Below are 14,684 nucleotides of genomic sequence, written 5' to 3'. Positions count from 1 at the left end.
TCCGTAATACGTTTTTAGGATCTCTTCTTCTTCTCTTCCTCTCCTCTTTACTCTTTCTTTACTCTCTTAATTATTCTCTTAGAATTCTTTCTCTAAACTTTTGTCCTTAATTCTTCCATTAATTCCAGATTACTTTTTGGTAACAATTTCTTCCCCTTTAATTTCAGTTATTTTATTTACTCCCTTGATTATGCTTTTATTTATTTATTTGATTAGTTTAGTCATGATGATTTGTGAGTAGTTTAATTTTTAGGGTTTATGGGGATCTAATAAATAATATGAAGGGGTAAATTATTGTTGTTGATTATCAATGCTAGATTAATTTCCTATTGATCGATTTAATGCTCTGTGACTAGATTAGGCCTATCTTTTATGCGTGAGTTTGACAATATTGATTCAAGAATCGAGAGATGAGAATTAATGTTTAGGTCTAGTTTCAATAGACAAGTTAATTTATAAATGGTTAAGTCAAGATTCGAGAGATGAAATTTAATACCGGTAAATTAATTGTGTGATTGTAATACGTAGCGAGAGCCCTTTACAATCTGGTTAATTGATGCATTGATGATTGACTATTATTGATTGTTGGTATTGCATGATAATTTTTTATTGGATTGTTTTAATGTTTTACAATTGCGGCTTGTAAAAGTATAGCAATATTAAATTGATGAATCGAGCAGATGTTAATTTGATATTAAAGGCTATTTTCAATAAGAACTTAGATCTAGTAAATTGCGAGAGCCTGTTAGATCTATGTTGATTAATAAATTGCGAGAGCCTGTTAATCATGTTATTTATGCAATGTCAATGATTGATTACTATGTTTTACCCTGGAGTATTATTTATTGGTGAACCTATGCCCTAGATCCTTTCATATATTGTTTTCTTCCTATTCTCAACCTTAGTAGTTTAGTTTCTTACTTAATTATAAATATTGGTTACTTAAATAATTTAGATTATAATAATTAATTAGAATTAAAAAGACCTGTTTCCCTGTGGAGTTCGACCCTACTTCCCTATCTACTTTAGTTAGAGGTTTAGGTAATTATTTTTTATTAGGGGATACGACTTTACCCTGTCAGTTTTATTTTCAATAAATAAATCCAAACTCCTCTAGAGAAATCATCAACTATAGTTAAAAAATAATGTGCTCCACAAGATGAAGGAATTTTATATGACCCCCACAAATCAATATGAACAAGTTCGAAAATACGACTTGCTTTATTTTCACTAATAGGAAAGCTACATCTAGATTGTTTAGCACGAGGACAAACATCACATACTTTATTACTATTTCTCCTAGAGGAACTACTCACAGTCGGAATCATCTTCAATACTGTCTCTGAGGGATGACCCATCCGTTGATGCCATAAATCGAACAAAGACTCTCCATCTATTGCTAGAACTTTCACTTGAGGGACACCACGGAAAAGGTACAGTCCATCTTCACGTTCAGCCACACCAATCACCCTCCTCGTTTGTAGGTCCTGTATAACACATATTTTGTTAGTAAATTGCATCACACATCTAGACTCATCACTCAATTGAGTTACAGAAATTAAATTGCAAGTTAATTGAGGCACATAAAGAACATTGTTAAGTTGTAATCCTCCGGGCAATATCACAGTCCCTAATTGATCCGCATTAGCCGACTTCCCATCCGGTAAACCAACGGGACAATTTTGAACACGCTTCACATTCATGAACATCGAAAAATCACATGTTACATGATTTGATGCTCCCGTATCTACAATCCAAGGTATAATATTTTCCTTACCATGCAATTGCCTTGTTTTTGGATTTAAAATATCCAAAATTTGTTGAATTTGGGTAGCATTTACCCCAACCAAACTTGCTGCCAAACCTGCTGCATCTTCTGTCGAGGCAGACTTGGATTGCTGGCCATTCGAAGAGCCCCCAGCCACCTTGTTTGCACGCACTGCGCTCTGGGAGGACGACGATGAAGGCGTGGAACTGCTGCTGCCACTGGTTCTTGCTCCACGACCCCCACTTCCACGAGTGTTTTAATAGCTTGCGCGTGTTTTAATAGCTTGGGGAATAATCTACCTAACAAGATAAATATTCACACAATATCACAATCTTCCTAAAATATTATCATATAAGATACTTTCCTATCTTAACATAAAATTTTAATGGTTGACTTTTTTCGACAGAATATTAAGGTGTTAACTTAATCCATCATAATCCAAGGTTAAAATTTTAATGGTTGACTTTTTTCCACTATGTCGAAAATGGGGAGGGTTGACAAAATTGCATCAATAGTCATCCAAATAGGGTAAGCATCATGATTAAGGAGGGAAAATGAAACAAAACAATACTTTTCTTGAAATCATGTGAATAATGTTGCCATGTTGGTAAGAAAATCATTGAAATTAAGCCAATAGTTAAGGAATATACCATATTTACTAAAGAAAATAGAATAATAATAGCTAATGATGTGGTTCAATCTATAACCATATTAAGTGGGATATAAGCAAGAGAAGTAAGAAAGCACTCCAATTAGAATTTAGATCATATAAATGGGAACAAACACCCACTAAGCTAGCTAGTCATGATGATGAGTACATGCACTTCATGGCTAATGATATCCATTTATCAATTGTGATAGGGTTGCCAAATATTTGTCAACTCACACCTCCAATTAAAGCAAACTATTTGTTCATTCTAGATAGGGTCAGGCTAAGGGATAATGAATTAAAGTCAACTTATTATGATCTTCAAAAGCATCTTCAACCAATTTTCAAGTTGCTTTCTAAGGTTGTCTTGATAATCTAGAAAGCATTATTTTATTTCACCCTTACCAAACTGCCGTCATTGCCTAAGGCTCCACAAACAATACATTCTTCCAAGTCCAGATTAAGGGGTTACGTTACAAGTTCAAATTACACAATCATAGTTTTCATTGATATCATGTAGACATGTTATTGTTAGTAGAAAAAAATTGGGTATATAACTTATAAACAAACATCCAAATCTTCTACCATATTATCTCATGTTCCTTCCATCTGCATTAAGAGTAGTGAAAACCATTTAGAGATGTTCGGAGAAAGTTGTCACACAATATCACTTTTTTTTATTTTATAATTATTGGAAAGGTACACGCCACACAGATAGTAATAATCCCCTACCTCAAAAGAATTAATATCACACATAATAGTGATTTGTGATTGTATTGTTCAGTATGCCCTTAATTCTAAAGTGTTGGAAGCCCTAAAGTGTTAGAGGTGTTGGACAATTTTATACGGAGTATTATATTACTATACACCAAATCCCTATAATTAGAATTAAGTATTCATATAAAAATCTGTACTTATTATGGTAAAGTAACGTGATAACTAAATCCAGACAAATCGAGAGGAGCATATAATTATGGGATTGCTAACTTAAAAAACTGAATGTCAACTAGCTTCTAACATTCCATAGGACGTTTGTTATGCCGTCAAATCATTAGCAATCCATAATTTTCACAAGTCAAATAAGTCTCTGAAGTCAACTAAAGAAAAGATGGAGGAGGTGACAACCAAATACTAAACCAACATTTCCTCAAAACAGCTTTTTTCCTGCACATAACATTGTTCAATAGTTCAGCAACAAGGCCCTATAGTAATCTGTAATTAACAAAGGAATGTGGGATCAGTACACACACTAAACAAAACACAGGGAAGCCTATGCGAAACACCAAGATTATATGCTGTCGTGATAACGAAAGCTAGAGCACGGTAAAACCTTCGTACTAACAAAGAGTAATATCAATCACGTCGATACAAAACACTTACGACAATATCAGTACGATATTAGGCAAACAGATGAAGATTTAAGATTTGCTGTTAAGGATTTCCACTCCTGTCTACTTTGGAAAAGTAATTAACTAATAAGTGAAAGGAAAAGGAGCTCAAGGTACAATTACGCGATAAAAGGCAAGATCAAATCAAGGTTACATCAAATAAACCACTCAAGAAAATACAGGGCAGGGCAACTAAGGTACCTTTCAAGCTTTACTAGTTATGCCTTTCATCTTTAAAGAGGATTTTTCCAGATGCAAAGCATTATGCTCTTCTTTACCCCACATCATTAGCTACATGTTGGAAAATGACAGAATTAATAAAGTAGATTATCAGGTAACTATGGCAATAATAGAGTCTTTAGACTATTAAAGTTACACTCTTTCTTTCCTTTCCTTACAAGAGGTGCAAGAGGGGTAAGAAGAGATCTCAGCAAGTAAGCATTGGATTATAGCTAATCGAGTGAGCACGGCTCAATCAGGATACATAGAGTATGTAAATAGCTAATCAAGTGAGAAGGTCTCATACAGGACCGGATTTGGGCAGAGATTTTCTGGCCTGAAATATGACTGCCTCAACAAGTCATTAAGCCAGACAAAATTTTTTGAGCTAGTCAAGTACTCAAGGTTTTCACATCATGACCCCAACTATACCAGGCATGGCAACGATTTTTTTAGGCCTAAAAAAGGCCAGCACCGACGTGCCAGGCAAAAATGAACCAGTATAATGGGGTGTATGCTAGATCGGCCCACAATCAGCTCTACTACAAGAAAAAGATACATAAAAAAGATGTAATCAGCACTGAAAACATATAGACATGGTCACCTTGATCATCAGTAGGAATCTACAGTGTTAAAGAGAATAATATCGTACTTCTTGTCCATTATAGAGAAATATCAGGTCGGCTGTTTGATGTTAACCGCTTAACCTGCAAAATTAATGCATGTAGTTGGTGTGAATATCAGAACAAGGCATTCAGCATCACAGAAAGGGACATGAACTTCTATTACCTGAATCCTATAACTTAAGTAACCATAATTAACTGCTAAAAGTGACAGATTAGGCATGAAAAACTCAAAATTAAGTAAATTAACCGCAATTGATACCACGAGTCCATATGAGAATCTACAAGGGTAGAATTTTGTGTAATAAGAATCTACTAATCATCATTACTTTTCTTACCGGAATTTAGCTGTAATAAGAGAATAAGGCTAATCCAATGAGTACTGCTCCCCTAGATGCTGAGATGCTTAATAGAGGTAACTTTAGGTACGGCAGTGGGCTGTACCATGGTATTTGGATGACAACCAATGGCATGGCACAGACCACATGCTGTGCTAATGTGCTGGATTGCTGGTCCATGGGCCATGGCACATTGTTCTACTGACAGTTTGATTGTGCCGAACTAGCACCCTGCTAATCATAACCGTGTCGTGCCATACTGCCATGTAAACCCTGCCATCATAACCGCGTCATGCCATACTGCCATGTAGTTTTGCGGACTGCAACCAAAGCACGGTGACCTCATGTTGCATGACCCACTAATGTATTTGGTAAAATCTATTCAATATTGTACACACAGATATGCTACTTATGCTACAGCTGAACTTCCTTACCAACCTCCCCTGCCCGATACACTCCTAAGTTCTCGCTAAAAGAGATAGAAAAATGGTAAAAATGCAACCATTACAGATTGGTAGCTCCTGATACAGTTATCTCAGCCTGTATGTACTTTGTACCGACAAAATCTCCCCGCATTCTTTTCCATTCTAGAGGTCTTTTCAAAAGAAAATTGAGAGAAAAATAAAAGGATGTTCAGCATAAATAGTTACAGTAATACAACATCTAATATGTAACCATAATTGTCAAACACTACCATATTACTTGGAGTTCACTCCCCGGATGGCCGGATCTGTTTTGTGGTTCTTATTCCATGAAAAAGTTTAGGCAAAAAAATTTGCCACCCAAGAATCTCAAAAGCAGTCATAAATTCCAGAAGATCAACATGGTCAACTAGCACTGTAATATGACTACAGGAAACCAATTTGCACTTCAGGTTGTTGAGTTCTGACTTACTATAAGCTAAGAAAAAAGCTTCTAACTTATGCGTTCTAATAAATTTTGTCAATGGTAGAGTGGTAGGCGCGTGACTTTGTCATAAATTGTAGTTCAGTACCATATCAAGAGATACTCACCATTATTTAACTACAAATTATACACATAAATTTGTTTTTGATTAGCAGGACCCTTGTGCAAAAAAAAAAATCTCTACTATTTGTGACAAAAAATGGTTTGTGTAGTCATTTTTAAGTAGGCCTTCAATTGGACAGAGAAAGCAATACACACTGTATGAGTGGTGTGACTGTATCTGCAGCATCCAAATAGTACAAATCACCTCAGTCAGAATTCATCATAAGTGACATGCAGAAATTAGACAAGGATGGGGTTACTCTTCCATTATAAAGGGGGGAAAATAAGAAAAGAGAGACAGAGAGAATCCCTATCATGTGCATCTTCTAAAAACATTGGTATCAAAGTAGTCATGAAACTGCAGATATTCAATGAAACAATTTCGGTAAACTACTGTCCACATTAACATACATCAAATAGATACAATTATACTAGGTTCAGATACCCTAATCTTCATGGTGAAGGCTTCAAATGGAGCATGACCACACCACAGTAAACATCTTATGAATTTCTGATTGAATGGAATTGATCAGAATGTAAAAAGAAAAACAGTCAGTTACGATAAAAAAAAGGAGCAAAGAGGAAAGGTAGGTTATATGGCGGATGAAGGATTTTAGCAGAAAAAGGAGGTTCACATGATTACTAAGCCGACAAGCATAACTAAATTATTGCAAACATATTGCAAGTATTAACAATAAAGGAACAAGCACACTAATAGACTAACAGTTCATGTCTCCATAAGAAATCATGCGCTCACCCCCATCAGAAGATTAAACAGAGGCAACAAGTCGTATTCATCATAGGTACAGAAGTTTTATATTGTTCTACAAGCTCCTGAGAGAATTAAAGTTGACAAAGGCTGGCAGTTGGTGAAGCAGAAGAATGCCTTATGAAGACTCCAAGGCAGTTTCCAACATAGCATTATTCATCCAAAACAGACATGTTTCAAAGTTCAGATAGGATCCAATGTATTAAGACTGGTTTCTGGTCGAAAGACACTCTTGCCCTGACTATAGATAAATAAAGTTTTGCACTATAGAATATCCAAGAAAAAAATAAGGTAAAAAACAGAATTGAAAAATTCAACTAATCAAAGTAGTTTGCAGTTGTAATAGAAGTTGTTGGCATCATGCATTCATGACCATCAGCAAAGCAATCAATTGGCAATGCAAAAACATTTAGAGTTTTCAAATAAGAAAGAAGGTCACTCTATGCTAAATTACATTGGGACAACATCTAACACTAAATGGACAATTCACTTTGACAAGATTATATAAGTTTTAGCAAGAAAACAAGCGTACCTTTACACACGCCAAGCGCTGTAAAGGTCAACAGTTATCACATTTTGAAATCCAAGAAATAACCAAGGAACATAGTCATTAAGCCATATAATGGCGTTAAGTTTTATCATTGATGACAAGAGTATATGCTGAGATACTGCCCCCTTGCCACAAGATCTGCCCAGAAAAGGTACAATAATACTTTGTCGAGAGTTCAACATATTTCAACCAGTAGAACTGAGAGGTGTCACTTGAAGTTTTAAATGGATTGTGAAGAGGCTGACCACCCTCTATCATTCTACATTTCTGCTGCTGAATATACACTATATCATTTGTAACGTCAATGAGTTATAGAAAGATCGAACGTAGAACAATAGTGGAGCACAGAACAAGGAAGAGGTCAGGGTTGAACAACTGTCCTGTGAGGCTTGGGTGCATTAGGATTCCCACGTTCATAGAAAGTTTGAAAAAGAGAAACTGCTTCTGATGCCATTATCCCTCCGGTACACTTATAGCCTTTTGCTCCTGCAACGTTGGAGTGCTCAGAGTTAGTTGAATGAAGAGAAAGAATTGAACCACATCCCCCAAACTTATCATTAGCACATCCATAGTACACTTCCTTTAATCCCACAAATGATAAAGCAGCTGCACACATTATGCAAGGCTCACATGTAACATATAGAACACAGTTTGAAAATTTGTTAGCAACATCTGATTCAGAAAGTCCATCTTGTTGCCACTGCAGTAGAAGGCTATCAATAGCTTCCATCTCTGCATGTCTTGTAGCATTCCGTGTCTCGTTAGTACGATTACTCCCAGATGCAATAACTTTCTTATCCTCAACAATCACACAACCCACAGGCACCTCAAGTCTCTCCAAAGCAAGTTTTGCTTCTTCTATTGCAAGCTCCATAAAAGCATTAATATCACAAGATTTTTCTGCCTCAACCGAACCCATCACCAACGACTTCAAAGTGAGAGTTCTAAGTTATACCAAAATCAGAATTCTAAACACCGCACGACCAAGGCATCTGATTTATGAAGGAAATTATAACAATAACACTGTTTTCCATATATTGAGAATAAATTCTTTGATTCCTGCATTTACTAGGAAGAACAAATGAAACATTACTACAAATATAGAGACTTCTCAAAATCCTATATACAAAAATAACAAATCAAAAATTAAATTCCAAACAATAATTGGGTTCAGAAATTGAAGACGAGGCAAGTTGATTACTCATATAGAATTCAGAACAGGCTTAAGGGAACACGTAGCAAATGTTACCAGACAATGGTAACGAGAATAATGCGATACATTTGCTGATTTGCTGCAGTGTCTACCTAGAATACAATAATTATTGAGTGTAGTTACACTAAAAACGACTATACATAGCTGGCGGTTCACAAATTAATGGATAATTTTTCACATTATATGAGCTGAAGCAGTTAGATTTACAAATAAATGAACAACAACAGGTTCTTACTGATATAGGATAAATCTATAACTATCAAGCAACCCCATTAAAGGTAGCATATTTCGGAAGCACATGTTAACTGCAGTATTATAATTTTAGAGCAACTGAAGAATTCAAGATCATACAAATTTGGACAACAATTAACATCAAATTCACCAGTATGCCAAAGTGCTATACAGCTTACTCGGCAAAGCCTTGGGGGTGGTACTCAAGACCCGGGATCAAATTCCGTCTATAATATACCCTTTGGGGCACTCTATCCTACAGAATATAGATAAAATTCACCAATGTCTTATTTAAAATTACAGATTACAAATATCAAAATATCATATTACAAATATCAAAATAAATACGACGAAATTCATTGAAAGGATTCTAACAATTACAACAAAGCAACTAAATCAAACTAAAAAAAGAATTTTGGAGAGATTATAATGCTTCAATTGGTATAATTAGGTATAATGAAGATTAAAGAAGGTGAAATTAGCAACTTAAATTAAACAATACTTGAAAAATTAAACAAATCAACAAGAAAGGCATCTACTTTACCGACGATAAAGTCGACGGAATTTGCCGAGCACCCCGTCGTCGCCGGTTGCTCCGGTTTCCGATTATCGCCGGTTACTCGGTGATACCAATACGAGTACTCCACTCCACTGCCGGACTTGAACGGCACCGTTGGGTTTTTATTATATATATATATATATATTTTTTTTTTATTTGACAAGAAATGAAAAGAGATATTAAGGGGGATTTTTCTATGTGGCCACACTATGTATCTCGATTACTCGAGTTACTCGTTTAAAAGTTACTCATGATCAAGTAATTGACTAAGGCCCCGTTCTTTAGAGCTGCTTTGCTCTGCTGAAATCTGCTCTGCTCTGCTGAAATCTGCTCTGCTCTGCTCTGCTCTGCTTCAATCTGCTCTGTCTTGCTCTGCTTAAAAATAGTATTTAAAAATAGCTGCTTCAATCTGCTCTGCTCTGCCCTGCTTTGCTTTGCTCTGCCCTGCTTCAATCTGCTCTGATCTACTGAAATCTGCTCTGCTCTGCCCAGAAGCTTAAAAGAACAGGGCCTAAGGCTCTGTTCTTTTGAGCTTTTGGGCAGAACAGAGCAGAGCTCAGCAGTGCAAAGTAGATTAAATTTCAGCAGAGCGAATTTCAGGATAGCAGAGAGTCGAGCAGATCAGATTTTAACATTATTATTACTACAAATGGGTGTTAAGCCCGTGCGATGCACAGGTTCATTTTAAAAGATTTGAGTCAAATTTTTTTTTTTTTTAAATTTTCTATACTTTATATTTTATAAAATTCTTCTTTAGTTACTACACTCTAATTTTTAAAACTCTATTATGAAAGGATTGAAGGGAGTAAAATTAACAATCAAATACTACTTAATAGTCAAATCTATTTAATTTTGTATTCAGTTCAGCTTCAATCAGTTCAGTTCAACTCCTAATTTCCTTCTCTCATAAAATATTCATTTCAGCTCAATTCAGTTCAGTTTAGCTCCAATCAGTTTAGTTCAGTAAATGTGATTTTTTTTTTAAAAAAAAAAAGGAAGAAAGAAAGTAAAACTCTTACTCGTGGCTGATTCACAAATATTCCAATATAGAGATGAGTTAAGATTATATGACATACTTGTATTATTATAATTATTACTCCGTATATTTTTGAAAAGTATATTTCCATCACTATCTAAATTGTTAAATTTATTAAAATTATAAAGATTATTAAAATTTATCATTTCAATTAATTAATAATATAAATTTAGGCAACTCATGAAAACTTAAGGTGCTAAGATTGGTTACATAGGTTTTTTTTTTTTTTTTTTTTTTTTTTTTTTTTTTTTTTTTTTTTTTTTTTTAAGCTTACATAGGTATTTAAAATAGTCTTGTATACAAATTACTATATATTTACTTTATCACCACTATAATTAAACGTGAATACAATTACGAGTACAGTATATTCATTTTATATTTCATAGCTATCATTTTTTGTGTTTTTTTTTTATTTATTATTATTATTATTTTTTTATTTGTATCTGTGTCACTGTAATTCTAAAACAATTATTGAATATTGCTTCAAAATTGTAACAATTTTTTTTAAATTAATAAATATCGTTTCTTGTGCATCTCGAAGACACCCAACAACTCCAGTAGAATCCGTATAAATAGTAACTTCCGAAATCGACCTTACGACCGCCCATTGTAACTCTGCCAAACAGGCATTTATTTCTGCATGCAGAGCTGACTGAGCAAGGCCACATGAGGCCCCCTCTAGACACCCCTGTTCCCCGTACTGACGAACCTTCGGAAACCAACCCATACCTGATCTACAAGTGCGACTGTTCCACGAGCCATCAACCAGAATAACTGTTGTCCCCAGCAAGTTACCACTTCCCGATTCCTGCAACACAGCGCAATAAATACCCGGCGGGTAGTCGTTCACCCATTCAGGTGGGTGCAAGGAGCGAAGGTTCCCATCTTTCTTCGCAGTAAAGAGACCCTGTTAGCGAAGACCTTCCGAAATAATTGTCGGTGTCGATATAGTAACAGTGTCATGCGTGCTGAAGACCCTGTGATTACGCGCTATCCATAACCCCCAAAGAGTCGCAATAAAAAAGGTCGTCATGTGACCCTCAAAACCATCCTGGCTTAGAAACAGCCGGATATAGTACATAATCCAATCGCCGAAGGATTGGTCTGCGTTAGCTTGTGAGAAGATATGTAATAGTCCCCCCTCCATGCGACCTGCGCAGTCATGCAAAACCTAAACAAGTGCTGTAAAACTTCTACCTGTGTCCCGCAGAGGTCACAACATATGCCTACCGCCAGACCGCATCTCCCCAAATTAGACTTTGTAGCAATTCCATTATGTAGTAGTTTCCACATAAACAATTTCCACTTAGGCATGATGTTCAGCGACCAGAAGATTTTATAGAGACATAACACGGGGTCAGTGAAACGTGTTGAGTCTGAATGTATAAGGAATGCATACCCCGTTTTGACCGTGTAATGACCCGATTTATGGAATTGCCAGTACAAGTAACCCTCTGAGTCACTACCATTACCCGGTAGCTCCATACTCGCCATTAAGGAAGCATCTGTGTGGACAAACGCCGAACTTATGCGAGCGAGGTTCCATTCACTTCCCGACGGGCAAATGAAGTAACTCGCTTTCCAATCCTTAGCCTGGCGTAAAGTGACCGAAAATTTAAATTCTTGTACTCTTCCATTCAACCACCTATCCTTCCCTGCCACTATAGACCTACCATTTCCCACCTTCCAACCACACACACGAGAGAAGCGTATTCTCTACTCTTATCAAACCCCTCAATCCCCAAGAGAAATTCTTATTCCGATACCGAACCTGGCCTGAAGACCTTTAGCTAGTGGACTCTGAAACCGGGCAGTGCAAACTTGCGCGAGTAAGAGCTGAGGGTTGTGAAATAAACGCCAAGCCTGCTTCATAAGCAAGGCCGAGTTAAAAGATCCTAGACTCCGGATGCCCAGGCCTCCCATACCCTTAGGCATGCACACTTTGTCTTTACTCACCCAGTGTATTCCGCTATTATCTCTATTAGACCACAGGAAACCCGCAAAACAAGAGAATCCGCCTTATTTGAAACCGAGATCGGCATCTCAAAACAACTAAGGACATGGGAGGCAATGGCAATGAGAATAGAGTTGATCAAAATTAATTTTGGAGGCTGAGAAAGAGTTACTGCATTCCAACTCGAAATTCGTTTTCTAATGTTATCGACAATGAATTGAAATGCGGCCCCTTTTCCTCCCACCAAGTCAATTGGGGTTCCGAGGTGATTCGCAAAATGATCCACTTGCGACATGCCCAAAATACTCTTGATGGACTATTGTAAGGATAGCGGAGTATTGGGGCTTACTTTGAAGTGTGACTTGGCAAGGATGCATAGGATTCTGATGTTTCAGTTCGATGGACAGTCGCAATAGTTTTGATGGGTGTAGCATCCTGAAGGTAGATCGGACAGTGGTGGACAGAGCGCATGTTTGCTACGACGGCGAACTGTAGTCTATCCTCCTTTAATTTTGTCATATAATTAGTTATTTCTTGTTGTTTAAGCTCTTGTCAAAAAAAATAAATAAATAAATAAATAAATATCGTTTCAATGTTTATGGAAGATGGCACGATTCTTAGAAATAAAATAAATACTTATTTTATTACCTTTTCCTATAATTGTTAGGTATGTTGAAAGAGTTTATTAGGTAATAATTATTTATTTAATAGTAATAGATTAGGTAATAATAATTAAAGAAATAGCTAAATAAATAACAACATATTTTAAAGAGCTACAAGTATTATTCCATACAATTCAAAAAAAAAAATAGGAAAATGATACTTATGAAGTTTAAATATCCTTTCGCCCCATTAAACTTGTTTGATCTTTATATAAGAAGTTTCGATCGTGAAATTAAACCTGCAATATATATACATATATAAATGGTAAGTAAATTCAATAGCATTTTATTTTAAAAGTTAAATATCTAGCAACAAATATCTAAAAGAGTATATACCTTCACTTTTTTAAATGGGTTGTTGATGGAATCGTTGTCATCTTCCTTATAATTATCAGTTTCATCATGAGAACGTTTTCCATCTTCCTTAACTACATGACTCATATCATTTTCTTTCATTATTGCATCTTCCTTGTCCTTTAAGAATAATAAAATAATTATATTTTTAAGAATTTTTTTTCAAAACTTTAAATGAAAAACATATGTTAAGAACACTTGTTTCAATAATTTTCATCAAAACTTACCTTAAGTACACTTGTTTCAATAATTTTCGTCACAATGAATGTTTGTCGTGAAACAGCCGAGAAACTCGTACTTTGAATTTTCAATCATTTTTGCTCAAATTTAATTCTCTAATCAAATAAAATCTGTAGGAAAAAATAGCACATAAAATCATAAGCAAATAATCATAAAGTATTTCAAATAAAAACACGATGTAAGTAACAATTATATAATGTAAGTAACAATTAAATATATGAGTAAAATTATGAATTACCCAACCATTTATGATTTAAATTTGACACAAATTACTAACACGAAATTGTTTGATGTCTGTTGATTTTGCATTATACGTCAACTTATAATAGTAGGGTATTACCATAAGATTATGAAATATTTTTAATTTTTTAATATTAAAATCTATCTTTTAAGCTTATACAATATATTTTGTCATTATCTATTATCTATTATCTTTTATACTATTATATTTTGATGATATAATAATTAAGAAAAATTATTAGATTAAAAAAAACGAAAACTTCAATAATAATCCAACTTGGTGAACCCATAAAATGGGTATTAAAAAGACTAAGCTAGGAAAAAAAATTAAAGAAAATAAAAGAACTAACTAACTAAAAAGGAAAATAAGAAGAAAATCAGAAAATGGAAAATATAAGGAAAAAGAAATTGAAAAAGAAAAGAAAAGGCAAAGAAAATTAAAATTAAAAAGTCAGACCCCCTTTCTTCTTCACATTTTCGTTTCTCCTCAATTGGGAAATAATCCCACGCATCTTATCATCAACCAACGATCATAGCTATCTTTACTAAAAATTAACTTCCTAAATTTTTTTTTTATCATATACATGTATTTTTATATAAAAAAATACGTACTAATGATAAAGTAATTTTATTTAATGAAGCAAAATTATCATTATCATATACTTCTTATGCTTATCGTACATAAGGTAGTTTTATTTTAGTAAAGCAAATTTACGTTCATACTTATTATTATGTTTATCATAAATAAGGTAATTTAATTTTAATTTTTTTACTTCGAATTTTTGATTTGTCTAAATATTTTATAATGTAATTCAATTTTAATTTTTTACTACTAATTTTTTATTGGTTGAAATATTTTATAAAAATATCTTATTCGTTTAAT

The 14,684-nt window shown here is 34.6% G+C and overlaps 1 long non-coding RNA gene and 1 pseudogene across 3 annotated transcripts; both read right to left on the bottom strand.

The window, feature by feature from the left end:
• Positions 1-2,768: 2,768 nt before the first annotated feature.
• Positions 2,769-5,827, bottom strand: LOC145559424 (uncharacterized). The gene is made up of 4 exons (XR_014092716.1): positions 4,986-5,827; positions 4,629-4,731; positions 4,007-4,096; positions 2,769-3,026 (listed from the first exon to the last, which is right to left on the bottom strand). It is a non-coding gene; the product is annotated as an uncharacterized LOC145559424 (long non-coding RNA).
• Positions 5,828-7,247: 1,420 nt separating this feature from the next.
• LOC145559423 (tRNA-specific adenosine deaminase TAD2 pseudogene) lies at positions 7,248-9,458 on the bottom strand (annotated as a pseudogene). 2 transcript variants are annotated; one of them, XR_014092715.1, is made up of 2 exons: positions 9,301-9,458; positions 7,248-8,380 (listed from the first exon to the last, which is right to left on the bottom strand). The product of XR_014092715.1 is annotated as a tRNA-specific adenosine deaminase TAD2 pseudogene, transcript variant X2 (transcript). The 2 variants fall into 2 exon arrangements; XR_014092714.1 differs by having other exon boundaries at positions 7,248-8,371; positions 9,301-9,457.
• Positions 9,459-14,684: the final 5,226 nt, after the last annotated feature.

Source organism: Chenopodium album, chromosome 9, assembly GCF_948465745.1.
Source record: "Chenopodium album chromosome 9, dcCheAlbu1.1, whole genome shotgun sequence".
Taxonomy (NCBI): domain Eukaryota; kingdom Viridiplantae; phylum Streptophyta; class Magnoliopsida; order Caryophyllales; family Amaranthaceae; genus Chenopodium; species Chenopodium album.
The sequence above is the reverse complement of the archived record's forward strand: the minus strand, read 5'-3'. Positions and strand labels throughout refer to the sequence as shown.